General features: G+C 39.8%; 1 protein-coding gene across 2 annotated transcripts in view; it reads right to left on the bottom strand.

Moving 5' to 3' along the window:
- Positions 1–26,497, bottom strand: part of sema5ba (sema domain, seven thrombospondin repeats (type 1 and type 1-like), transmembrane domain (TM) and short cytoplasmic domain, (semaphorin) 5Ba) — a 180,273-nt gene that overhangs the window by 122,217 nt on the left and 31,559 nt on the right. For both annotated transcript variants that reach the window (XM_028590629.1, XM_028590632.1), the window contains exon 2: positions 24,528–24,593. The gene's annotated coding sequence lies outside the window, so the exon portion shown is untranslated. The remainder of the gene's footprint in view (positions 1–24,527; positions 24,594–26,497) is intronic.

The following is a 26,497-nucleotide window of genomic DNA, read 5'->3' as shown; positions in this document are numbered from 1 at the left end:
AGGAGTGATTGGGGGAGGGTTTGATTGAAGTGTGATGGGCTTTGGCAAGAGATGGTCATTAGTGGTCAGTAAATGGCAAACCAGACCGCAGTATTATTACATGGTTTGATTGATGATTGACAGACTCTGCACAGGGTGGGGTTGCACGCATGCACAAACACACAGACACAGACACACACACACACACACACACACACACACACACACACACACACACACACACACACACACACACACACACACACACACACACTTCAGCCTCCCACTTCAAACACACCTCTAACAGCCAGCCATATAACTTTCCACATCCCCAGTCTGTAATAACACACTCTGTCTGGCCCTCAGAAACTCTATTATGATTTCACTTGGCACTGTCTACTACAGTCTCACACACCTTCATTCACACAGAAACCATAATGTGATATTATCGACTGCATTTCCCTCTCTGTCTACCTGATACAGTTTCATTGTGTGAACTGGGAGCCCCCGGGCCTGTATTGATTTGAACTCACCCAACTAGTTCAGAGAAGCTTGGGGAGTAAGTTCAATTTTGTCCACCAGTTTCACATTAGAGTGTCACTGTACAGCTTGAGCTCAGGTGCATTATGAAGAGCAGTTTGCAGTGGGCTTCACAGGAAAAACAAAAGCAGTTTCAAAACACCATGTAAATGCCAATGGTGATCCAAAACATGAAGATATTCAGTTTACAGTGATATAAAACAGATTTGGGAAGCTGAAACCAGGGAATGTTTGGCATTCTTGCTTGATTAATGGCAATCAATGAATCAATTATTACCATTGTTGTAGACTAACTTTCTTTTCCAAAGGGTTACAAGACAAACTCTGCCACAGAAAAGTATTATTCAGACTCATCTTAGTTTGTTTCTAAACGATTTCACCTCCTCTGTCCTCCAAACATTATTCAAGTGAAAGAATCCGAGAGGAACTTTCACTTTAGTGGAACTACTCATAACTCATTGACATACAGTATGCAACATGCAGTGTTGTAGTCGAGTCATCACTATCAAGTCCGAGTCGAGTATCGAGTCCCCAGTGTTCGAGTCCAAGTCGAATCCTCAAGGTTGAATCTGTGTTGAATTCCAAGACTGCCTACATTTCTCCACTCTGGCACCTTTAAAGAGCTGATATACTAATAAAAGAGGGTCTACATTAAACAGAAATGACACCACTGTCACAATTGCAAAGGGAGTTTATCTACTGACTTTTTTCTAAATAACATTTAGCGGTGCTCTTTCCAGCATTGGATGTAAAATCTCGATCCGGGGCGCATCTCTCTGCATTTTCGAAACTGACAAGGAAAAAGCGTGAGGCGCTGAAAAGCGCACTGTTTGCATCCCTGTAATGTATCATCAATCCATCCAACTAACTTTGGGTACTCATAGCAAAATCTGTGAGGACAAGGACAATAAAATGAAGTATTTGAACCTCATAATTAAATACAAAATGAGGGAAAAACTGCAAAAAGGTCCACTTTTGGTAAAAATGATCCCTCCCCCACTCCCCCTTTCCACTAGGCTGGCTACAGGCCTGGGCTGCTAAATACTTTAAACATGTCTCTGATGAGTTACAGACACAGCAGGGCGATGGCGGCTGGGCTGATAACAGCTGATAACATAAGATAGTTGCATACGACTATCTCTTCACTTTAAACATCAAGGAGTTGGAAAGTCACAAACCATCCCAGGAATCCTAAACCAGCTCACACATCAACACAACTATGTGTGTATGTACATGCGACTGATTCATTTGTACCACCTAGGACCTCACAGTGAGGCCTCCCTCTCCATGCACAGATGACCCACAGAGTGCAGGGGTACTGCCTGTGTATTATTTGCAACACACACTGGATCACCCTTTCCATTCTGCATGCTGTTTCCTTGCACTCGGAGAGCAAAGCAGGCAATATGAAGCGACGATTCAGACAGCTTGCACTTATTAGCCGCTATCTCAAGGACGGCACGACACGCTCTGTTCTAATTAACTGGAGTGGACACCAAACAAAACATGCACAGAAGGCCGAGCCAGACAGTGTAATTGATGAGCAAATTTATTACATCCGACTTCAAAGAGAGCCTGGATCAAAACATATCACTTCGTATGATGAGCAAAGCTGCAGAAACACACGCTGAGTGGCGGCAGCGTGTACAGTATGCAACACAAAAACATATACAGAAGCACACAAAAACTGTCGTCCAACATATTATCAAGGTGCAGCTGCTAACACGCGTTTGTGTATTAATCCTGTTTGCATGGCTGTAATAATAATCATCACAGCCTTGTTTGGATATCCATAGTGTATGTGATGATATTTAGTTGAGTATTTGGAATGCTTAAAGAATAACAAATAAAAAATAAATGTTCATAACTGCGAGTAAATGTGTAGTAGTTTTAAGTAAACCAAAATCAATTATTTATGATCCAATGCTCACAGATTTAATTTAGATTCAACTTGTTTATCAATTAATATAAAGATAATTTTATCACAACGTGATTATATAAAAAATATGATAAACAATGACATTAAAGTTGCACACATTTTTTTTATGTCCAAAAGAAGTTGACTGACACTTAGACCTGATATATTGCTGTCTAATGGCTAATTGGAGGCCACAGTACTGAGACAAAAGGGTTTTAAAGGGGATAACAATTAGAGATTTTAGGCTCATTCTTATGGTCCAGCAGGTCGCATATAAGCCAGGCAACTCCAATTGTAGTTCAGCTGGGGACTAGAGCTGGGCAATATATCGATATTATATCGGTATCATGATATGACACTAGGTCTTAGATTTTGGATATTGTAATATGGCATAAGTGTTGTCTTTTCCTGGTTTTAAAAGCTGCATAACAGTAAAGTGATGTCATTTTCTGAACTTACCAGACTGTTGTAACTGTTCTATTATTTGCCTTTACCCACTTAGTCATTATTTCCACTCCTGACGATTATTTATCAAAAATCTCATTGTGTAAATATTTTGTGAAAGCACCAATAATCAAAACTACAATATTGTTGCGGTATCGATATCGTGATATTTGATTTTCTCCATATCGCCCAGCCCAACTGGGGACCCTTTTCTATCATCAATCCCCCACATCTTGAGTCTTCATTAAGTAGGGTGTGTTTGTTTGTTTTGTCAGACCAAGAGTCCAATATCAAAATATATCCTATTTGTATTTTTTTAAACAGAGACAAGCAGCAAATCCTCAAATTTGAGAAGAAGGAATTACATAATTTAAATTGTTAATCGACTCGTCATTTCAGCGCTAGAATAATGCAAAATATTTAAAAAGATGGAAAGCAAGAAGCAATACTTTCCAGTTTTTCACTTTTCAGGTGATTGGTATTCACCTGTGCTGACATGGCAATTAAGTACTGAGTGTTTGTGAGAAGCAGGCAATACCCCTTGCCAATTAGAGAGAGGAGGGGTGTGGGGTGCTATTAGCAGTAGTGATCCACAGCCATGATCCCATCAGCAGCAGCCATGCCCGGAGACAGACAGGGGGGCAATGAAAAGAGCCCTCAGCCTGCTGCAGAGCCTGCTGTTTGGGCAGAGCTGGCTAGATTCAATCCTACAGACCGCCCTGATCACTCACCCTGGACGGTGGGCATTAAGGACCACCCATTTCACAAACATCCACAGTGACACACACACACACACACACACACACACACACACACACCCTGAGGGTATCGTCATTCCTTCTACCAGTCCCCTTGAGGAATCACAACTCAAGCTTGTGAAGTTTAACTTTGTTCACAGCCTGCCCACTGCTCAGGACATCTAGAATGTCACCAGAATCTAAACACCTCATGTTGGTTGTGAAAACATCACAATATCTTTGAAATATTGCTATTAAATAAAACACAGTGTGTGCATACCACCAGCAATGCTGGAAGGACATATTCATCATGTTCCTAGTTTCTTGTCTAATGTATAAATGTCTGTCTTTAAAGATTGATATACTGTATATCTGTAATATATATATTGTACTCCACAAGGCAACATCACAGATTTGTCACCAGTTGTTTTTCTGCCATTGCAATAAATAGTAGGATAAATGTTGGATTTGTCGGCTTCTTGAGCCGTGTGTTGCCAATGCGCATATGGGTTTGAATTATGTTTTTATATATTTTATTTGCTCTCACAATCGTTTACCACTGCCAGGATTGCACCTGAAATAATAGGCTAAAGCAACGGCAGTTTATGGAAAGCACAAGTGTAATTATGGTCAGATCTTGTGCCTGACTGATGGGGAAGTGATATTGATAAGCGTTGTGTTATACGCATTTACAGCATTGGCAAATTTTTTTTTTGCTTTTTTCAGCTTTCCTCCTGTTTTAAGAAGCAGCAACTGTATTGTGTTTTGCCTGTAAAACCATGTCTGTGTTCTTCATATTTATGTAGAATTATAGTTTGTTATAGTTCTCTTATTATGTAAAATATGCAGCTCTGGTAGATGTTTGCGATTGGTCATGCTGTGCAAACACCGCCTCTATTATGTAAACTAGAGCCGCCACCTCTTAGTCGATTAGTCGACTAATTGGTCGTTTTGGTCTTAGTCGACTAAGATTTCTTTAGTCGATTAGTCATTTGTTATGCTTATTCATGCTTAATTACTAATTTCCAAGAAACTCATGAGCACATTTATTGTAAACACAAGACTTAAAGTGGTGCTTTTGCAGGATTAATTTTGAAGAAACTCAGTTTTACAGATGGTTAATTAACTACATTTATATTGTGCTTTTCTAAGCGCACAGCTCTGTCAATTAAATCAACTAATCGATTAGTTGACAAAATCGTACAAGTGTTAGTCGACTAAGAATTTCTTTAGTCGAGGACAGCCCTAATGTAAACGCGTGCGTCGCTGGATTGGGAAACCCTGGGTTGATTGAACTAGTTGTTAACCACCGTCGTCATGACACAGCTTATGCGGGACCGCAGTTTTAAGGTTAGGTGAAGCCGGGTAACTGAAATAAATCCAGGGCACGTTGATCTTGCTTCGTAGTACAGGCCTCTGATCACGACCTCGTTGTTTTCCAGTGCCTCCCTCCCTCCCTCCCTCCATAATTCAGTTTCACTCCTGACAAACAAACAAAGCAACAAACGGACAAACCGAGCCAAAAACATAACCTCCTTGGCTGAGGTAATAAACCTGGTGTTTTAGAGAGTTTTGTAAAAGCTTTCTTTTATTGTCTGAAAATGTCATATATTTATTAATTTACTTTTGCATCTTTTCTAAGGGTTCCTGGAAGAAGCATAGATCTCTCTTCCATAGCAGTATCACTCATCTTCCCTCTGTTCAATTTCTGTGGCACCAAGCAGAAAGAAGAGAAGTAATAAACCCATCTGCACCTTTTTAGGTCCTTTCCTCTCTTCACTGATAGATCTAAATTTTAACTCTACAACACTGCACTTCCCCTTACCTATCGAGACACACAGGAGCAGCTTTAATCACCAGGAAGCCCGGTAGAATTGTAACTCATTGGAATTGAATGCACCATGAACTCTAAGTTTTACAGCCAGACTTTGGGTTTGGTCTAGTGTTGCTTCTAATGTTTTATTTCGAGGGCAAGAGAGCTCAGTAAGATGAGATGGTGATGATAACTGAGCCCTTTTCGCAAGTGTGTCTCATTATTAATTCTATTATGGATAGTGTCTTTGCATGGAGCCCCATTACACAGAGCCAGCCCGCTAAAGCACAGCAGACCTCAGGTTTAATTGACACCATGGCACCCACGGGAACGAGGTAGAAGGCATGATCTGAGTGCATGACTGATCAATGCAAATGCCAGCCTTCTCTCACAGGAGTCTAAATTTCAAGGAGGGATGTAGCAAATGTTTAAATTAGTATTCCAACAGGAAGAATGCAAAATTAAAGGTGCAAAAGCAGAAAACATTAGCAGCTTTAAATACCACAAAGCTACAACTGCACTGATACGAGTTCTGCATTCTAAGCATCAATCTCAAGCTGATCTACAGTAATATTTTATCACGGATGACAGTTTATCTAAAAGAGACACATTTTCAAGGCCTCTCACAAAAATGACACACTGCTGAACTGTGTGAAAGTGATCAATCACATACAGCCTGATGATAAGCTTGTGGATAGTGTTTAAAGAGCTCTTTGTGTCCGGGAGGACAGCACTGAGTCCAGTCACCCAGACACAACACACCACATGTATAGCTCTCCACATGCTGTTTCAGTGCGAGCTGTTTTTGCGAAATGAGTTTGCCAAATGAAAAATAACTGATAGATAAATTCTAACATTTTGAAATAGCTTTGATTTATTTTGAGTGTGTGTGGGGAAAAAAAGCAATTTCTATGGACATTGTGCACCAAGATTGGCACTGTGCCTGATCACATCTCTGGAAGCAGTATTTGATGAAAATAGCAGCTGAGCAACAGTCAAACAAAACAGCAGACACTGGAAGTTTTTGTATTGTTTTAGTATTAGAAGACCAAGTAGTGATTTTGTCATCATAGTCATTAAGTCTGAAGTGTGGCTGCGTGTTTGTTATCTTTCTTAGTGTTTTTATTCTGCCTCTTACATGACATCTAACTTTACAGTAACAATATGATTGCTATTAGTTGACCTTTGCTGGCGATCGTGTGGATTATTCAACATCTTACAAGTAGTGGGAAATGTCACATTGCCTATGGGAAAGAGGAGCAGCTGTTACCGCAAGCAACCTTCGAGACCCTAGTCTATATCCATGACGTTTCACTTTGGCGATTGCTCTCGTTCTGCCGAAAAGATTCCGTCAAATGTCACTCTTTTTGAATGTCCGTTTTCGGATGTTTTGTTTTTTCCGTTACCTTCCACTTCCTTTGTGTTGTAATTTTAAACTCCGGTGGATTTATGAGGACAATGGTTAACTGCTCCTCAGATCTCTTCAGAGTAAATCTAGCTAGACTATCTGTCAGTTTTCTGTTGCACGACTAAAACAACTTTTGAACGTACACCAAAACAAGTTCCTTCCCGAAGCTATTTTGCAGCGGCACTGTGGCTCCGCTCAACGCTTAGCACCGCCCAAGACGATTGTGATTGGTTTAAAGAAATGCCAATAAACGAGAGCACTTTTTTCTCCCATCCAGGATTGCTGTGTGGACTAGCCAGACCCTCCTCCGCAGCGCTGTGGAGGAAGGTCCGGCAATGCGAGACTATCAAGACCCATATCTGATATCCCTGTGGAATGAAATTCCACCTTCTTCCAGGCTGGGTATTGTTTGATATTTTTTGGCCTTGTGTCTACCAAAACAATACATTTTTTTCTGAAAACATTCATTTATTTTCCTGGAAACCTCTTTTTTAATTTGTTTGAAGAAGTCAAATTTATCAAATGTGGACACAAATATACATACTAGAATTGTTCCGATACCAATATCGGAAATGCTTTAGCTACTGCCTAAAATGCTGGTATCAGTATCAGCGAGGAGTACGCAAGTCTATGCACTCATCCAATACCACGTAATTTAGCTCCAGAAAAATATATATATTTTAAAGTTTAGTTTATTTATGTTCTTTTTACATTACGACGGACTGTCAAACTAGATAATAAAAGAAAGTTATATGGCATTCATCCTCTTTATATATAACTTAAACAAGATTACAAATCTGACCAGACAACTTCCAGGTACATTGACAGTTTTCAATACTGCATGCTAAGGACACACCCATAAGAGTACTAAAGGTTTCATAGCTCTGGCCGATGTATCTATACTCTTATGTGTTTAATGCTGACGTATGTTTGTGTTAAATATCAAATGGTGCAGACATTTCATCTGCATTTACATCTATCCTGATGCAGTCCACTATTTGCAGGCCATTAAACCCAGACAAGACAAAAACCATGCTGAGTATTTAAAGGTTAGAGATAAACTTTCATAACTGGTGCCCTAATTATAAAACACAGAGAAAACTTAATACACTGGATTTAGTTGAACAAAAGATCGCCTTTGGGAACTCAAAGTCACACCTTGCACTCCACTTCCCCCTAAGACTTGAGGCTGTGTAACATTACAATACATCCACCTTTGCACCTGACAGAGGTCAGTCATAATTAGTGCGGCTGCAAGGGGTTGCTTCTCAGGAAAACGTACACATATGTTGTTTGAGCATACCAACAAAACTCTTTTCTGGCTACTGGGTGTGCAGTACAGAAATGACCGAGATGAGATCAAAGCGAATCCATCAGACCTTTTGTTGTCTGTAGATACAGTTTTACCCGCTGGGCGGAGATAAATCGCGAAGAAAACTAAAATAGGTATCACACCCTTTATCACCTCCAGCATCCATCTGCTTACAGTAACAAATCTCTAACATGACTTGGCACCAGAACTTTCTTTATATTACAGCTTGAAGTGTTTTGTATATTGCTTCGGTTTTATTTTCTAATTTGTAATGTATGTAGACTTATTACTGGTATAAAGTGTCTGAAGCTTTTATATGCATGTAGTAAAGACCAATTGTGCAAGTCAAATACCTTAAAGGGCAACAGAGGTACAATTAAGTCATTCATGGTTTTATATTCTTCCAGCTCAACTTTTAACACAATAAGGTACATGTTTAAATGTACAGAAAATCAGCACAGTCCGCCCTCACTGCCAGGCAGAGACACTGGAATCCAATACAAATCTTGTGTGAGTAAGTGCAGGCTTATTGCAGTCATGCTGCTGTTTCTCAAAGCCTTTAAAGTGGTCCGTTCAGCAGGCTGCAATCTTTCAGCACTTAGCGGTCACATACAATGGAAACAACAGCAGACAGCTGATGTGTCTGTTGCCGTTGATCACCGACTTCTCCGGTGAATCCACTTCAGACTCAGAAAGACAGGCAGCCCAGGGAGGAGGCGTCCCATTAAAGACCAGCAATGTGCCTCTCCTGTTGATTACAGAGCATTGATCTGCCACGAACAAAAGACTGATTTGGAACCCTGCTGGGGGATGAGCGACTGGACATGTGTGATGGAGCGAGGTGGAGGAAGTAGGAGACAGAGAGGAAGAGAGATGCTGTGAGTGAGTGAGTGAGCGAGAGCTGCTGTTTGCACAAAATCCATCTCATTGGATTTCAGCTGTGGGCCTTAATCATCCGCTACAATTGTGCTACTTGGGGATTGGCCGCAAAACTTTAATAAAAGCTCACCTGCCAACTGTACATAAACAAGAGCTCTTTTGTGATTAAAAAATGAGGAATTTTAGTGGAAGCATTAATTTGGTTGTTTGCGGTTATATAACAATCAGACAAACAAGTGTTTTCAAAAGCCTCCAATCACACACGCAAAAACAAGACACAACAACAGGTATGTGACACTGAGTATGACAGCCGAGGGCGTGGATGTCTGTGAGGTCAGTACAGTATGTGTGTGTGTGTGTGTGTGTGTGTGTGTGTGTGTGTGTGTTCAGGTTTCTGTCTTAGAGGGGTTCTGGTGCATAATCAGCAGCTCATTTGCATTTCAGCTCCATGTTTCTCTTCACATTCTATTAGCAGAAACATTTTTCTGAGCTGTGCTTGTCACAAGAGCAGCTTGTATACTGCAAACTGCAGTGAACAGTGTCTTCTCAGCAGAACATATACTACTATTGGAAGCATGAAGGCATGAAATCCAAATGAAAATCACTTTAAACTTATCTCCTTAAAAAAAAAGAAAAATAACCCTGGTGGTTTTTCGGTAAGAATTGAGCTTGATCATCAAATGCAAACTCAGCACACTGTGACTTCAAAAAATAGATAATTGCTAGTTATTTTTCGTTTATATTATTGAAATAATTTGTTCTTTGTGTTCAAGGATGCCCAACTTGTACATCTTGGGTTTTGTCCTCTCCAGTTTAATAATGTTGCCATGTGAGCTTTTTTCTTCTTCTGTAAATTTTAAATTAAAACTCTGGCTGGTCATCTCCCATCCCATTCTAATCGTACTATATTGTTCTTTTGTTGAGCATAGTTCTGCTCTCTCACTCAAGGACACATTCACATCTTCACTGACACAAGGACACACACAAACACACACAACTTCAACATTTTTGTGGAACCACTCGGAAATTAAATGAAAATCACTACTACATGCCATGTTTAACTTTTGAATGTGACTTTTAAATTTACTGTCATATTTTATATAATATTCATTAGTGAAAATGTCCTCACAGTGATGGCCCTTGATATTATTATGTGCTTGCAACAGAATTACAGGTTGTCATACTCGCACATGAGAAACAATCAGTTAGGAAAAATATATTCATCACTTTGGATCTTGCATCGCTGTCAGTTTGGCACTTTCCACTGAATTTGACAGGGCCCGTGACACATCTCGTTCCTGATCACATGAAAATTCATATCATGTGATCTAATGACAACTAGATGGCTAAAAATACAGCAGTGAATGCAGTCAACACACTGAGAATTGAATCATCCAAATTGTGCTGGGGGCTGGTCTGGGTTTCATGTGAACAAACACTTAGGGTGTACATTTCTTGACCATACTGGACCAATTTATTACAGCATAATCCACTTCTCCAATGTCCAGCCTTATGCTGGGCTTCAAATATTCAAGTAAAGCAATAGTGGAACACAGAAGCAGTGGAGAAGTGATATGGGAAGTTGATATCTTTGTTTGGATCTTTGCTGAGCAGCTTTAAATGGTGATCTTTTTGATATCTTGTTATGACTGTCCTCATCAGATGCATTATAATGTACTCCAAAACCTTGCATGATTTTGCACCAAACGCACCTACAGATGTAACAAATTAAAAGAAAACCAACCTAAAATGTAATTAACTCACCAGGTCAGCTTTTATTTTACATTGGCATATATTCTACAAGTCTTTGATCTCTACTAGAGGGATGAACACCATTCTTCCAAAAGATAATTCCTCATCCGGTCTTTTGATATATATATTTTTTTTATTGGACATCCTTCTGTATATTTTAGCAATACTGATTCTGGCATTTTTGTGTCTGCAACTTAGAGGCTATGCAATGGGCCCTCTAGGAAAAGAAGGCACCATTTTGTCTACTATAACAATGGCTCATGCCCTACACTGTCCTAGGGGGAACATTCTGCCACTTGTGCAGAAACAAGTGATGTTTTTGTTAATTTGCATACAGAGCGGGAAAGCAAAATCTGATCCCTAGTTGTCAGTAGAGATTCGTAGTAGGGCTGCAGGAGATTAGGACAATATCTAATTGCAATTTTATCGACTGATATTGCAATATGATTCACGATATTGGAGGGAATGATCATTTTTGTATCATTATTCTCATTTTCATTGAAAAATATTGTGTGATTTTTTTGCGAGGATCTGCACCAAACAAAGATTTTTTCATTAGTCTGTAGGATATGATTTATAGGCCAGGACATCTCTGCAGCACCACAATACTTTATTTTAGAATGCATATTTTGCCTTTAACAAATATTGCGATTTGGATATTGCACTAGTTCATATTGCGATTTCAATAAAATTGCGATTAATTGGGCCGCCCTAACTCGTAGACAACGTAGTCTCACAATCTAGACACATGTACAGTAGCTACATCTAAACAATGTATTTCTCTCACACACACACACACACACACACACACACACACACACACAATAAAGTGGTCAGACATTTAGAAGAAACCACAAAGCCATTTCCATTTCCCAAACTTCACACTGTTCAGCTTGGGGCTGTCAGACCCTGCTGTTCTCACAAAGACTGAAAGCAAAGGAGGAAGAGGAAGTGTTGGGGAGTAAAGATTGCGGGAGCACTATAAGCTGTCAGGGAGTACAATGCTTTTGATCTGTCAGAGGTTCAACTTTTGAGAAAAAAAAGAAAAAAAAAACTTCCTTTGTGCACGTTTTAATTTAAAGCATCCAAACTCTGTGGATGGACGAGTATGAGCATTCTAAATTATCTCTCTGTGAGATCATTGCACAAAGCTCATCAGTGGTTAGCATCATTAAGGTATCATTTTAAAGACCATTACATGTAAAAAATGTCTATTCTTTTGAGAGAGTTGCGTGTTAGAATCAAACACAGATGGACATAAAGGCTGAAGCGGATCGTTTGTTCCATTTCATAAACTCTATATATAACTCTATATCTCCCAAATGGCGCCAATGTTTGGTTCCCATGTCATACAGTAGTGTCTCTTCGAACACTGATTACAGTCCAGAGAGCGAAGGGAACATCCTGTCATGAACAAAAGACGTACAATCAAGCCTGACGCTGTCTGCATCACTGTTGCTTTGCAAAACATGCAGCTATAATTAAATCCATTGTGATGTAATTAGAAAAAAAACACATCTTGTATCCTGTTTTAATTGCTATGTGGTCTCACAACACAATTTCTCGTTTCAGACTTCTTGATGCGTGACCCAGGCATTATGCCAGGATATTTGGTGATGAAAATTAAAACAAGTCTGATCACTGGTGGCATTGTTTACCGGCCTGATACTCCACACGCCTTCAACGCTATGTTTATCATTCCAAAAGGGAGCCATCGCCCTCGCCGAGTGCCTGTAGGGGCCGTGTTGTGTTGTAATTGTGATATAATCACCCGCAGCAGAAAAGAAAAATGCAGCTTCTTCTCTTGATGAAATACAAGAACCAAATGATTCCTTCATTTTTGTTCATTTCCTCATTAGTTCTGTAAATGAGCAGTTTGATCAAGCCGAGCTGTAAATTGGAAGCTGTAGCATGGATATCTTCATCAAAGAGTGGATGTGTGTGTGGATGGTTTTATAATGTGCCACAATCTGAGCATCCAAGAGATCTTCTGGGGAACAACATGAGCATTTCTCCAGCTAAATATACCTGTACAAAGATAACGTTTTTCAAAGGTCTAATTAACAGCCTAACCATTAACTAATTTTATTTATTATAATTGCAGCCTGTTTAGTTTAATAGGCTCTTTTGTGTTTTTGTGTGTGTCCTTTTCGTGTTCTACACTTCAATATTCACAGAGAGCAGTACTAATCCTACTCCCTCATGTTAATGTGAGGGGACATTAGAAAACCTTCTCAGCCCCAAACCTCAAAGTAATTAATTCTGTAAAGAAACCTTATTCAACCAAAAGAAGAGGTTATCCTGAACAAGAACAATAATTACATGTAATCCCATTTTGATATGTTGAAGTAAATGTATATTTTTAAAGATGGCAAAACTAGGTAAGAAGCTGGAATAAAATCCATTGTACAAAGCACACAAAGTCAATTCAAAGTCAAGTGTGGATGAGAAAAAAAGCAGAGTTGCTGTACATGCTGTGAAGTGAATATGTGTCCATTGCTGTCAACAATTTAAAAGCAAACACTGTGATTTGCTAACAATCACTCTCTTCTAAGCTGTGTGCTGAGATGTGGAATTGTCTGTTGTTTAATGTTTGATGGATCTGAGATCCGGATCTCTGGATATCTTACCAGGATAAAGAAAATATAGTAATGCCAGGTGTAAATCTGTTTTTGAGCTAAGTAAACTAAGCTAAAGGCAACCTGAATCCATCTCTATAATGGACACAGATAAAACTGATATCAGTCTTCTCATCTGAATTTGGGTAAAGCTGTGTCTACGTAGCCGCAAAGGTTCATGTAATGTAAATTCTGTCATCTGCCCATATCCACAAAGGTCTATCAGCACCTAGTCTCACTTTGTAAGATCTTCCTCCACAGCGCTGCGGAGGTGGGTCTGGCTACTCCATACAATATTCTGGGATGGGAGAAGAATGTGCTCTCGTTTATTGGCATTTCTTTAAACCAATCACAATCGTCATGGGCAACAGAGCCACGGTGCTGCTGCAAAATAGCCTCGGGAAGGAACTTGTTTTGGTGGAACGTGTACGTTCAAAAGTTGTTTTAGTCGTGCAACAGAAAACTCAGATTGGACAGATAGTCTAGCTAGCTGTCTGGATTTACCCTGCAGAGATCTGAGGAGCAGGTAACCATGGTCATCATAAAGTTTAAAATCCCAACACAAAGAAAGCAGAAGGTAACGGACATCCGGGCGGATATAGACTAATCAGCACCAAATAAACCCATGTATGCAGACAACCAATGTCGCAAAGCCGTGTGCACATTTAGACGAACTTTAAGACAACAAACAAGCGTATAACACAACATTTTATTTAAAACTTTTCAAATAACCTCAAAATCATTTATTTACGTCATAAAATGTGTTATGATGCAGAGATCATACAGTTATCTTCACAACCACCATGTGGTTCCACATTACAGGCTCGTCAAATGACTGACGGCAAAATATTTACACTAATCTGATCCAAACTCCTGCTTAATGAGGTGCTTTGATTAAAAATGGATTGAATGGTTTCCTAGGTGTCCCTTGAAGATTCAGCTTAACAATGGAAGGACAAAAAGGTCTCATAAGAAAAATAAACTCATTAATAAATAAATCAAGCCCCACTGTTTTACATTTTAATGTCAGTGGGCATCAGAGGATACGAGAGCAGAGAGAAAAGAAACTTCTGCATCTGCCAACTCATAATTTTCTGCTTAAAGCTTCCAAGTTCATAGACTGGACGCAAAGCAGTTACAATGATCAAAAACACATTGCTGACATCAACAATGCAGGATACACATGTGGCCTGTTGTTAAACCCGATGCTTAAACTGAGACTGGCAGCCATCATTTTTCTATTATTGTCTCTCAGAGCTCATGGGCATCAATATATTCCTTTGATCTAAGTTTTTTTTTTTTTTTTTTTGCTCGAGCGTTTCAAATGCAAGTGTCTTACAACACCTTTGTAATGGAAATTGATAATGAGCTTTCCCAGAGGGGTTAATCAAACCTATTGTTCTCCAAGAATAAAAAGATGTGAAAGGGAACTGATTGATAGTGTGTGTGTGTGTGTGTGTGTGTGTGTGTGTGTGGGGGGGACTTGGTGTCCTTTTCTTTCAGGCAATTCCTTGTTTCCTCCTTGATACAGGAAGTGATTTATTTTGACAGCTACCTCATTGAGTTTTATTTTATCCAAATGAAAAGTCTTTGTTGTGAGCGCAACGAGAGAGAGGGGGAGAACAAGAGAAACAGACAAAAAAAGAGACCATGGAGTGATAAAAATAAAAACAACAATAAAAAAGATTAACGCGAGTTAACGACACAGAAATGAACGTGTGAAAGTAGCAGTTGAGTGTAGCTGTGAGTAAGCTGCTGGCTGAGGGCCTGGTGGGCTAGATTTGACCCCACAGAGGAGTTGAGTGCACAGTCCAGGTCTATAATTAGAAAACACACAGTGCCACTAATCCTTACTGAATGATTAAGCAGCAAACAGCAAGTTTACAGCCAGGAACCCACAACCGACCGGCTGTGGAGAGTCAATGTGGTTTTCCCACCGAGATCGAAATCTGACAGTTAACAGTTAAGTTCTGCATTTTCGTCAAATTCAGGGGAGGCTGTTCTACCCCAAAATAAGGGTAAGGGTAAATAAGGGTTTATAATAAGATTTTAGAGATGTCAACACATTAAAGCTGGATTTATACTTGTGTGTTATGGGGTTACAGACTCCATACATACAACAGCTACAGGAATACCACATGTAGGCTCAGTAATCTTCTTTCCAGTAACACAAGACACATTTTGCAATTCTGCAAAGCAGCCCAGCATCCCTACGAATTCTGTTGATTGCCAACATTTAGTGTTGATGCAAGAAAAAAGTGTATCCTTTATGTTGTGAGCCAGAGATAAGAGTGTGCTGGATTGGCATTAACACTACAATGGCCATGACGGTCATTTTGAAATTTATATGTAATGTGTATATATATATATATATATATATATATATATATATATATATATATATGTATAATGTAATAACTTTGCTGAATAAAAAAATACAATCCTGCTGCTGCCTGACTTTTCCTAAAAGAGTCTGTATTTTAATTTAAAATAGTTTTTACATACACTACACAAAAGGCAAAGAAAATACAATCACTTTTACCTATTTCAGCCAGAGACGGTCATATTGACCGCTTGGATTTCATGCAGCAATTGGCAGAGGAGCTGAGAGCGGAGTTTATGGAGGAAAAAAGGGAAGGGGAGCACGGTCCAATCAGCGCTTTTGCAACAAAAATGGAGACAGTGCCAGGTTAGGTTATAGCTAAATGTTCAAATAAGATACTTTTAATTGTTATTTGGCTGTTATGAGTTAAGTTGAATGAATTTCCACACCATATTTTTCGGGATATGAATGTATGAAATAATTACGGTTTACTATACCATGATATGAATTATTGAAACACGTATTACTACTCAAATGTATAATTAAACTCGTTAAAAAGTACATTTCGGTGTTATTACGTTTTTCTAAAGATATCCTAACATAATACAATATCTTAATTAGGTATTTATCATGAGAAATTATAGAGTTTGGAATCTGGCGGTCAAAATGACCGCTCACGGTAGTTCTAGTAGTTACGGCACTTCTAGTGTTAACTAAGTGTGCACTAACTTTAACCATACAGTTGTTGCCATTTTGTAGAAATAAATAATCTTAAAGAAATGCTGCCATTAAATGTTCATTGAACATAATCAGTGATTTCACCCTAATTGTCCAATGTCAAAGTTCTGTCACAAACAATAATGTAGATGCAATAAATTTGGTTCTTAATGATTGCTTAATCTCCTTAAGTCAAGGCAAACCTTCCCACCTAGTGATGCCATGGTGCTACGATCCTGCGCTGGACTGCAGATCAGTTCCTATGCTGGATCAGATTTCAGGCTAGCCTGATCTGTACTGTATGTCCTCACAAAGCTTGCCTTACACAGTCATTCTTCAAAACTAGTCAATTCAAAGTTAGCTTTGTAAGTAGAGACACTATGATCATTGATATTTTCTATCTTTGCTTCAAAGCCTGGGATATATCACATTCACATGCCTGCATAATTCCACAATAACCAAAAGTAATCAAGAACGAACAGGTGATCGTTATCCACAACACTGCCTCTCAGTCTTTATTTTGTCAGAGAACCCAATCATCTTCCTCTCAGCTCCATAAACCTAGAGACTGTTTAGAGACATGGCAATCTGTTCAGCAGCAGCGCTAAGAGGTGTACATAAACCTCTCCCCTGTCTATTATCGACAAGTTACATGACTAGCTTTACAATTTGCCAGGGCCACGAGTGACTAAAGAAATCAACAATAGTTTAAATCAACATTGCTTTACACAATCATAATCCATTTACATTCCACACTAAGCTTTGAAGAAAAACTCAATAGCTTCAGAAAAGTTTTGGATATCGAGACAGTAAGTCAGACAAAATGAAAAAAGAAAGTAGGCCATTGATGCCAGATTTATGTTTTCATAGCTGCTGCCACCACTGCCTGTCTGAATGGGCGAAGCCATTCAGACAGGCCGTGGTGGCAGCAGCAGCAGCCGGCTCAGGATAGCTGCAGCAGACAGCTAATCATTAGCCAGTTAGCCTCCATTATGGACTGGGATCCAGGCCGGGTGATAAAGAACTAAAGGACTCAGGGCTCACAGCTTAATGATCCAAAGATCAGTGCAGGATTTACGGGCTCAGGGTTTCCACCACGGCCCATGGACAAAAGCCTCCTCCCTTCCTTCATCTACTTTAGCAAAGGGATTGAGTTCATAAAACCGGGAAACAATGTTGGAAAATAAAATCTCCCACCTGTCATGGAAAGAAAAGTAAAATGGAGACATCAATCACAGAGGTAAAACTTCCAGTTGATTAGATGATAAATAAAGGCAAGATGCCAAGAACAAACATTTCACACACAAGGGGTTTTACAGTGCCTTCAGCAGCTCGGTTATTTAGTTTTCTTTGAAGACTTTGACATTACAGCTCATGGTGCACTCTGAATTTATGGGCGTTTGGTGGAAACTCGATTCAACCGTTTCAGGCCCAGAGGATCAACTGTGATCGCTCTGTACTGAGTCAGAGTTTCCTGCTGATGTTTGAAGACTAAACTTCCACCTAGGCTTGTAGCGGATGCCATCCATATTGACAGACATTTATATGTTGCAAGCACTCTGCAACGGCTGAAATCCTTAACACAGATTCAAAGTGTCTGCCTTTCATTCTCAGATCAGCTCCTAAAACCTTTGAGAACTCCTCCTCTCACTGGTGGAGCGATAAAAGACACCAGAGTTCATCCAATCATCTCAAATGACCCCCGAAACATTAAAGCATTGACCAGGTCAAACAATGCATCCCCAGTTCTTTCTTCTTCCATGGACTAAGCACCTGCTCATTACTTTACATCTTAAAGCAAGACCAGTGTTCTCAGTGTGTTTTGAAGCAGCCTGCAAATTGAGAAATTAAGCAGCAAGGGGCATCCGGAGGCATTTGAGAACATTTCAGGACAGGAGCATCTAGTTTTTCACACATTGTTTTATTTTCTATAACATGTGAAGTAAAATTGTAAAGCACATTGTGTTGTACAGACTGGAAAGTTCTGCCTGACATAAAAAACTTAATCATCAGTTATTGGCAGAATTTAATTCAGTATTTCATTTTGCCAATAAACAAGTTCATAGATGGAGAGCATTTATATTTACAGCGCTTTTACAAGTTGACTCTAATTCAGTCATTCAGTAGTGAGCTACCAGTGATGGCCTGACCATCAGCAGCAATGAGAGGGATCAATGTCCTGCCCACAGTAATTGAACCCTGTGATTAGTGGACAACCTGCTCTACTTCCTGCTTCACAGCTGGCTGTAGTTCATAGAATTGTCTAGTTCTCCAGTCAACTGCAATTCCTATAAATATACAAAATAAAAACTTTTAAAAACTATTAATCCTCAAGCCTTTAAATTGAGTTTTTAACATCATCAGGTCAATTTAAGAAAGAGCCAAGGGCTATTTTGCACATAATAGGGGTGCAACTCAATTTCATATAAAAGATTTTTTAACACATCTTGAACCCAAAGATATAAAAAATCTAAGTATATAAAACAACAAATATTATCATTGGAGATGGTGCAACTAGAAATGTTGGCATTTTTTCTTTACAGTGACAATTGATCAACTATCAAAATTATGATAGATTAATTTTATGTTGATTGACACTTGCACATGATATTCACAAGAGACTGTTCACTGGGTAAGATGAGATGAGAGTTTATTCAAAAGGAGGCAACGTAAGTTTCCAAAAGTTGAAGGAAAAACGAGCTAATTTGTAGCGAGCTGGTGATTTGTTGCTACGTGGCTAATTAGCAATTAGTCCACTGAAAGACTGGATCCAAGTCCTGGTATGGGTAATGGATGAATACATGCAGGTCTGACAGAACTGGCATGGAAACCACGTTCATGAGTCTCCTTATCAGATAGGAGATTTCTGATCAAACTCTAATTGGAGGCAAGTGATGACATCATCAGCTGGCATGCGTTTAAGACTATGAAACATCGGCCTTGGCCCGAGCGATTTTAACTTATCTCAGGAGACCCTCTCCATCACCGTCACCACTGTCACCATCCCACCCGATGTGGTGTGAATGCCTCCTCTGTGAGCCAGGCCAAGGATCTGCCAGCGGCCCCTCTTTTTGTGAGCTGAATGGGCACAGCTCTGCCACGTTTTAAGGCACCCTAATGTACCATGGCTGGATCACAAAGGCAGCGTGGTAATTTGCCAGGGATAATGACACTCCCTTAATTCGACCCTAGGGGCCACAAACAGAAAGCTTTAAAGAGAATCCCCATCCAGGGATGAGTCCCCTTGTTTTCTAGGTCTCTCTCTCTCTTACTGGCCTGAAAGGAGCTTGTTTTCTTCCGGCTCATTGTCATCCTGAACTAAATATCAGCAAACACCAGCGGAGCTGGAGAAGACAACATACCAACCATGACTGGAGCCCCTGATCTCCTCCCAGAGGAGCAGAGAAAACCAAGACAAACACAGAAGAGCCTCCTCAAAGCAGCCAGAGAAGGAGCATCGCTGCTCTGCTCCAATGACACATATTAGGAAAGACATTAAGGCCACAAATTGAATTGAGCAGAGTAAGTGAGAAGGAGGCAAGTGCTGAACAAGGGGAGTAAAACAAAAGAACATAAGCAAATGCCAGGGTTGGCCTTCAGGGATATTAAACACAGAGAGTGAGGAGCAGAAGTGGTCTGTGCTTTTCATGATGAATTGGCCTGTGCTTTTCTAAAAGGTTTTTGTTTTTGCCAGTAAAGGTTGTTTTTTTTGACAAGTTAAATGTTCAATCTCAGTTTCATCCCAGAAAGAACAGGATTGGTGTTCAACCTAAAGACATTTCTTTTAAAGTTTTGATAAATTTGGTTCTCATATTGTTACCAATACATCTGATAACTGATAGCAGATGGCAACCGTCGTCTGCAGCCAATAAACCAAAAGGCTACTGATAACTTTAATGATCTTGTTTGCGGAGTTTGGGAAAATGAATCTGCTGCAATTTATGCTGCAAGAATGACAGTTTTTCCACTGATCAGCCTACAATAAACAATTGTTTTGGACAACAACAGATAATAACACGGCTTCAAGCAATATGCTTGCTTAGTATTCTCACGTTCATGTTTATTCACAAAATCTCTAATTATGCCAGAATGAAGATAACAGAATGTGTGTGATCTATTTATCTACACGTCTTAATTATGCCATTTCAATGGCAACAAAGCAGAGCTTGAATACTGTGAATACCAGACTGAGATCAACATAGATTGATCTACAGCATTTAGATTAAACAATTACACAAACACCCACATGTTTAATGAGCTGTTTGATAGTCGAGTCTACAAGGATGTTTGGTTCATATTCGTTTTTGGTTTTTTGTTTCCTTTACTGAATTTACCATGCACTAGCATTGTTACTGTGACAGGACATGTGCTTGTGACGTTATCAAAAAGGACACTAAATTCCTGAAAAACTGTTACTTCTTGGAAAAAAGCAGAACATTACTGGTGACCTCTTCCTGGAGTAGAAAGTGCAAAGATAAAATCCAATCAATAAAGCCATCCCAATTTTTCGAGTAAACAAACAGCCTTTGTGTCGTTCCTGCCAAATATCCTCTTTTGACGGATCAAACGTAATATTAAGAAGGTACAGATACCATTCAATTGTGTCTTTTAGTTTAAAGGTCCCATGACATGGTGCTCTTTGGAGGCTTTTATATAGGCTTTAGTGGTCCCCTAATACTGTATCTGAAGTCTCTTTCCCGAAATTCAGCCTTGGTGCAGAATGACAGCCACTAGAGAAAATATTACGTTCATTACTTTTGTGTTGGGCAACATTGCCTAAAATATATTTTTTGCACCTGGTGTTTACCTGCATTTTGAATTCTTTTTTCGGGAACAATCAATAATACATAATTTCTATTTTTAGCACAAATACAAGATCAATATATGTGAGGGACTACTCAATGCTTGCCACCAATGAAAGTTCCACTTCATTTGCTGTGAATGGAAGCACTTTTTGAGTTGTCAAGAGAGGACCTTACAAAGCCTACTTCACAGATTTAGCATTAAGCTTTGTATCAGTAGAAACCCAGTAGTATTTTCGAATGACAGTGCTTCCCTCCCTCATGTCCCCCTGAGACGAGAGATCTCTGTATTGTGGGTCTGGAAAAAATCTTCCAATGACGGAAAATGAAGATTTTTTTGACCAGAGACAATGGACTACAGCCAGTAATAGGAGCTACTTCTGCATGTTTTCAACCAGCCCATAGGGGGTTGGACAGTAGCTAAGTCTCTCAGCAGTTTTTGCAACAATTATGTGCATTCAAACTACATGTAGTATACCAAACATGTGTACCACCGGGATACATTGGTACAGATCGGAGAATATGCAGGACACTTTATTACAGACAGAATACTCGACACACTACGCGAGCTTCGCCCGCCTGCTATGGAGACCAGCGGTGTTGCTCCATGCCTCCGGCCGGTAAAGGGACATCATCAGCGGGGAACATTGAACAAGTGCCGGTGCACATAATGTGTGTGCACTAAATGTTGCCTGTTTCATATTTGTTTTCATATAATGTCGTTTTTATATATTTAGGGCCTGAGCGCCGACAGCGGCAAAGGCACTATTGAAACTGAGGGAATTATTATTACTGCAAATTAATTGCCTTTTTGAGGGGCTTAACATATTCAAAATCTCACCAAAATTGGGGGTCGCATCAAGTCTTGTGAAAATGTACGTATTTTAAGGGTTTCGGGAATAGGCGCAAAAAAATGGCTTGCTAGCGCCCCCTACAAAGTTAAAAAAATTTAGCCCCTGCAGTACGTTTAACGTAGACTAACGAAACTTGGTACACATATGTAGCATGTCAAGACGTACAAAAAGCTCATTGCAGCCATACCCTAAACCCAACAGGAAGTCTGCCATTTTGAATTGAAAGTTCGAAATTAGTGCAATTTTGGCCATTTCCACATGTCGTACTTTAACAAACTCCTCCTAGAGATTTAATCCGATCAACTTCAAATTCGGTCTGTGCCATCTCAAGATGTTAAAGATGAAAAGTTATTAAAAGATAAACTTTTGGTCATAGGGCATGGCCGTGGCGGGGCAGCCATTTTGTGTGTTTCGCCATCAAAACAGGAAGTGGGTGTAACTCAAGCGTACATTGTCCAATTGGCTAGAAACTTTTCATGATTCATAACACTGTAACTCTGAGGATATTTACAGGACAAAATTGACTCAAACTTATAGCGCCGCCTAGTGGCAACAGGAAGTAGGCCTAAAAGTCAAGGTGCTATACTTTAACGAACTCCACCTAGAGATTTCATCCGGTGGACTTCAAACTTGGTCTGTACCATCTCAACACCTTAAAGATGAAAAGTTATTAAAAGAAAAACTTTTTGTTAAACGGTGTGGGCGTGGCATGGCGGCCATTTTGAGTTTTTAGCGATGAACGAGAAAGTGGCTGTAACTACAGTGTACATTGTCATATCTGCTTGAAATTTCACAGAATCAACAACAGTCCAGGCCTGAGGACATCTAGAGGCCAATATTGACTTTTGCTCATAGCGCCCCCCGCTGGCAACAGGAAATCAGCTTTATATGACAAACATCATCCGATTTAAATGAAACTGAAAATGTGTGGTCTACATGTGATACTGAGCCGCCCCCTATACTGTAACCATGCCCACTTACTTAGACCACACCCCTTTCATAACATTTGAACCGTTTAAGGTAGACCCTTGTGTGACGTATCATTGAAATCAGCAGGGAGTTCCCTTTTCATTGATGACGACTTACAGTAACCCTGACACGTGCAGAGGCGCGAGGGCCCGTCCAACGCTGCTTGCAGCTTTAATTTAATTGTGTAACCACTTGAGCCACGGTGAAACATTGTTTCGTGTATATGGCTGAAATGACAATAAAACACACTTGAGTTGAGTTGACTGTCTCACTGTCTGTCTGTCTGTCTGTAAACGGTAGGCGTGGGAGTATACTCTAAAGCAGTGAAGCAAGTGCATTCTGGGATTTGGTGTCTTTCATCCACATGAGCCAAAAACACATTTTCTGGCTTTTGTTGGACTAGAAGCCATCAATTTCAAAAAAGAAAAAAATTCACATTTCTACTACATTAGTGACCCACTTTAAAGATATATTCCGCTTTCCAACAGTGAAATTAACTCCAAGTCATCTTGGGGTAGGAAATGCAACGACTGCTAGATGTATGAGGACATTACATCCAGACAAAACAATTATCTTCAGGTATTTTAGGTAAAATTGGTTAAAAAAGCAAGAAAAAAATAGGTTGTTCTGGTGACCAAGGGGTTTAAGATGCTGACCATGTAACTGCATCCAGTTGGGGAGCTTTATTGCATGTCATCTCCCTTACTCCCTCCACATTTCCTCCCTGTGTGCAATCTAATAAAAATGCTTGAAACGATTGTAAAAACTACTATCAAAAAACAATGAGCCTTGGGTGTTGAGAGATGTAATAATGAGAGTATTGCCTTACTGTTGTTCAAAAAATAGCAGTGGAGGATGATGTCACAAGGTGATTGTGCACTCGTGTCACATCTCATCTGAACAATGATTTCACTGGCGTACTGTGCTAATTAGGCTCAAGGCTGTCTACACCGGAGTGATTCACATTTACACAGAGAGAGAGAGATGGAGAAAGAGAGAGAGAGAGAGAGAGAGAGAGAGAGAGACAGGTAACACTTGTCCATTAGCAGCCTGTATGAAGCCCTTCGACCAGTTCCCCAATCTCTACTGCTTATCCTCCTCTCTTCCGCCCCCACTGCCATACTGTCACCACTGCTTTTCAAATCACTTTACTCAGTCAGAATAGAAAAGGCCTTTCACCAAAAAACCTTTACTACAGAGGCCACAGAGATTTTGGGGGGAGGGAAGAGAGACATTTAGAGAAAGTGAGAATGAGAGAAAAAGATGAATAGCAATCCCTTATCATACAAATATTCACAAGGCCAGAGAGAAGTTTGGTGTTTGCCAGCAAAATTGAACACACAAGAAAAAAAAGAAAAAGAAATATGTAACAAATACAAAGCAGAAAATTCAAGTAAAAGCAGAAACTAATGAAAGAAATGTATGAAAGTGGCATGAAATGTTTTGATGAAAGTGTACTCACCAGCTAAGCATCACTGGGGTGCGGGGAGGGGGGCAGAGAGGGCTGTCTGTCCTTTTCAAACTGATTCTGGAAGAAGGGAGAGAGAGAGAGAGAGGAGGGGGAGGGGTGAGTCTTTCACTAGCTGCTCACCTCCCTCTCATAAGCAGGGTGCAGAGCCACAAAGAAGTGCTGGCGCTCTCGTAAACAAACCGCCAACTTTTCAATGGAGCTGAGGAGGCGGAGCAGGAATGGCATTTAAAGGGAGACTTCATGCGGTTGGGGGCTCAACAAAAAGAGGGACCTGCGAGATGCCTTTACATCAAGTGAAGGTCTAACTGGACAATAACAAACCACAAAGTTCAATACAGTTCAAACACATTGAACCTAAACCTCATATACCATAAGAAGCCCTGTATTGCACAGAAAGCACAGCCCAAATACGTTCAACTGTAAATTAACAATATAGATGTAAATGAGGAGCCAGAAGCCAACGTGGATACTAATATGCAAAGAACACTTTGGGTTCCAAGCTTTTTGATCTCAAAGCCACAGAGCAAATTGGAACAAATGGCCCTGGCTGGTTTCTACAGCAACCTGAAAGAGCAGCTCAGACCTGCCATCCCTCTTACGGCGTCAACCGCCGTGATATGGCTGCTGTTTTTTTCACTTCCACACAGAATGGCAAAAATGAATCAAAAAATGATTGATTATTGTCATGTGATCGCTCCAGTAAGACTGATCGCTTCTGCTTACACATACAGTATAATCAATTGTGCCTTTGTCAGGATGCTGCTACTCATTAGCATGAATGCAAAACAGCATTTAGCAGATGCCTTTGATTGTATTTAGGGCTGCAGCTAATTTCATTACTGATAAATGCTTTTTTCATCAAAGTTATTTGCCTATAAAATGTCAGAAATATTAATTATTTACAATTATGTATTACAATTGAACGAATTAATTCAAATTAACTTACAGTGATATAAAACAACAAAAAATTCTCACATTTGAGAAGCTGAAACTTGAGAATACTTGGCATTTTGCTTCATTACAATTCATTGATTATGAAAATTGTTTAAATTAATTAAAATCGGTTCAAAGTTCTTCTATCAGATTCTCCAGCTCAATGTCGAGATTCTGAACAGTCACAAAGACAGGTAGACAAATGCAGTTAAGGGGATTTTCTATGGAGCTAAGCTGGGAATTTAGGGCTGAGCAGCGGGAAGTGTCCGCTCAAACAGAAAAACTCCCCATAATCTCCAATGTCAGTGTGGGATCAGGCTTTATCCACTGCAACAAGTGAGGAGGAAGACTTCTCATAAACTGCTTAGTCTGTGACCTATAGTTTTTTTCTCTTTCAGACACTCACACACACACACACACACACACACACACACACACACACACACACACACACACACACACACACACACACACACACACACACACACCAGCAGTGACCTCTACCCCAGACAAACAAAGTCTGGGACTACTCAACCCTGCTCAAATTCAGTTAAAGTTTATCGACCAGATCACTGACAGACATGTGTGATGCAAATGACACTGCAGAGCTGTGGTTTCATAAACACAATACAGATAACTAAGCTTGAGGCCCATTCATCATGTGGATAAGCAAGTTATCCTGATTAAAATGTTGATGATTTTACGTCTGGATTTTTTAGTTCTTCAAAGCTGGTTCAAATTTAATCTAGAACTGTTGCTCTTCCTGAGGTTTCTTCCATTTTTTTTCTTCTTGAGTTAAAGGGTTTTCTGGGGGAACATGTCTGTACCAAATTTCATGGCAATCTGTCAGATAGTTGTTGAGACACTTCACTCTAAACCACAAATGTAAACTTTATGGTGGAGCTAAAGAAAAAGTCAAAAGATCACCAAAGTCACAAGGATTCAACCTCTAGGAACCATGAATGCCTGTACCAAATTTCATGGTTATCCATCCAACATTTCAGTCTAGCCTGACCATCCGACAGACT

The sequence above is a fragment of the Perca flavescens genome, chromosome 11 (assembly GCF_004354835.1).
Source record: "Perca flavescens isolate YP-PL-M2 chromosome 11, PFLA_1.0, whole genome shotgun sequence".
In the NCBI taxonomy this organism is placed as follows: domain Eukaryota; kingdom Metazoa; phylum Chordata; class Actinopteri; order Perciformes; family Percidae; genus Perca; species Perca flavescens.
This window is presented reverse-complemented; position numbering and strand designations above follow the sequence as displayed.